The 2,500-nt window shown below is 38.4% G+C and overlaps 1 protein-coding gene across 1 annotated transcript in view; it reads right to left on the reverse strand.

The window, feature by feature from the left end:
- The window catches only part of LOC145483828 (uncharacterized), a 7,551-nt gene that overhangs the window by 4,232 nt on the left and 819 nt on the right, over window positions 1-2,500 (reverse strand). The window lies entirely within an intron of this gene.

Raw genomic sequence — 2,500 nt, forward strand, 5'->3', positions numbered from 1 at the left:
TGACAGGTAAAAGCTTAGCCTGGTCGGACACCCTGACTGGGCATTTCTGCTAAACAAAAAATATTTTAACCTGAAATTCGTTGCCGAATATGGAAAAAGTTATTTTATTATACTGCCACACAATACTACGCTAAAAGGGTTTGTTATCACAGTTTCGTTTTTATTCCATTTCTGAGAAATAATTTTATCACGGGTAATTCGTAGCCTCAAATTTCAGGTTGAATAGCAAACACGCCACATCAGCCCCACTATTCAAGCTACAGTGAAACCTGTATTAAGCAGACCCCATATTAAGCAGACACCCTCTATTAAGTGGACACCAGCTTGAGTCCTAAATTTTCTTCCCACCTTTGCTGTAAAATAAACCTGCATTCAGCAGACACCTCTGTTAAGCTGACACGGACACCAATATTAAGCCATTTTGTTGCACAAAACCTGCAATAAGCAGACACTTCAAGGGCATTTTACCTCTAAAAGTTTAGCTGAGACTCCTTTAACATTGTTCAGGGCTGTTGTCTTAAAGCTAAGTGATTATTCCAGATTGATGCATTGACTGACTGTACATTGTGCTATGAGCAGTCTTTGATCTCACACTGTGTTATACACCTTGTTACAAAGGGGTTAATTGTTAACTATTATTGCACAACATAATTATTAGAACCTGTTTTGAGCAGACACCCTGTATTAAACAGACACTTACGTGGGTCCCAAGGGTGTCCGCTTAACACAGGTTTCACTGTACGTGTTAATTTATGCAGTTTTTGGTGGTGTCATGAAAGATCGTGAAGCCTCATTTAGTCGGAATTATGTTTGCCTGAAAAACTTCAAAAATCTGAGGTCTTATGTTATTACTCGTTGTTTTTTATCTGCAAGTGTTGCAGAATTAAGTTTTAATTTGACCTGATTAAAATAATATGCAAACTGGATACATGGCCCAAATTCTCATGTTTTGTGGATCTGAATGCCATCACTTTCAAATGTTTTCCTAGTCCTTATGATCAAAAAACAGTTTTATAGCTCTTTTCAGTTTTTTCACATCTGCGGCTCAATATAATTTGAATTAGTTTCAGTGCCACAGACATGCTTCTGCGAAAAGTGTGAATGTACAAACTAGTCATGCTTTGCAGTCACCACCACTTCCAATTTGAATTTCATCAAATTACACAAATTTTTTATTCAATTGACCCCGAAGATTCTCAGGGGAAACTTGCCTTCAGAAAAAGTCGAAAAATTCTTTTCAGTCAGTTTTCAAGTCTCTGAATGTTGTTGTGAGTTTTTATACCGCCAAGCTGTTCGGAATACATGAGTGATCAAGTTAGTAAGTGAAAGCAAACTAGGGGTATAATCGTTTGTAAATTTGTCAATTTTCAACGGTAAAATAATACCTGACAGACTTAATGTAAAGGTCCCCTTTCTGGTGCTAGTATCGATTTTACACTCAGTTCACTTTACTTTTAAGCCATTCAAATTTGCAATCAACATTTTAGTGAAGGGTCTACACTGAAATACCAAAATGCCTCAAATGTCTCTTCTTCTTAACTTCCAATGACGAAAAAGTAATTGTCTGACCAGACTGGCTTTTTGTCAGGTCAAAACTTGTCTTTGGCCTGACAAATGACCTGCTTACAGAATTATTTGCAGGCTTGGCCCCACAAGCTGTTAAAGGGGCTTGATTGGATTTCTGAGTAAACAGTACTATTACTGAGAACCTAGTGCACCAACATCCTAAAGAAAATTAAATCGTACCGGTGTACTATGGAAAAAGGAAAGTTTTAAATGAGGTACATTTCATCCAGATCTGAATTATCATAGCAATAGAATGATGTCACATCCATTTTAAAAAGACTGATTAACTAATCATCAAGGGATGGTTATGGAAATTTATACAACAATGGGCTCTGAAAATTCAATATCTAAATTACATCTCGGTCTGAATATCTGAGTAAAGTTAAATGAAATGTTAATCAACTCATGTGTGGTGATTTTTTGCCTTCCTAGGCCCTCTGAAGGGTCTTTTTATGAAAATACTTTTTGCTGGAGACTAGTAAGACAAGAGAGGGAGACAAGGCTTGCAACTTGGCAGTCACCAGCTCTTGGCATCACGATGGGCTGCTGTGGGAAGCCAAGCACTGATTGGTAGATTTGAAACGGCCTGCATGTCTTGAATTCCTTTGGTTGCTGAGTTTGGCACCGATCATATTGAGAAAGCTGTTTTCCTAATTTCAGCATCGACTTTCTCGGAAAATGTTGGAGGGATGAAGCTCAAATTCAACTGTGGCATTTTGATCAATAACCGTTGCCAGTCAGTATTTAGGCGTTTATTCCAGTTTGAAGTGGAAAAGATCGCCGCTGGGGCCGCCAAGTCGCAAGCCTTGTCTCCCTCTCTTGTCTAAGACATATCTCTGACCAAAAGTAATTTCGTGCAAAGACCCTTCAGACGGCCCAGGAGGGCGAAAAGACACCACACGAGTCCATTAGCGTTTCATTTAACTTTATTAGG

This window comes from Orbicella franksi, chromosome 4 (genome assembly GCF_964199315.1).
Source record: "Orbicella franksi chromosome 4, jaOrbFran1.1, whole genome shotgun sequence".
In the NCBI taxonomy this organism is placed as follows: Eukaryota; Metazoa; Cnidaria; class Anthozoa; order Scleractinia; family Merulinidae; genus Orbicella; species Orbicella franksi.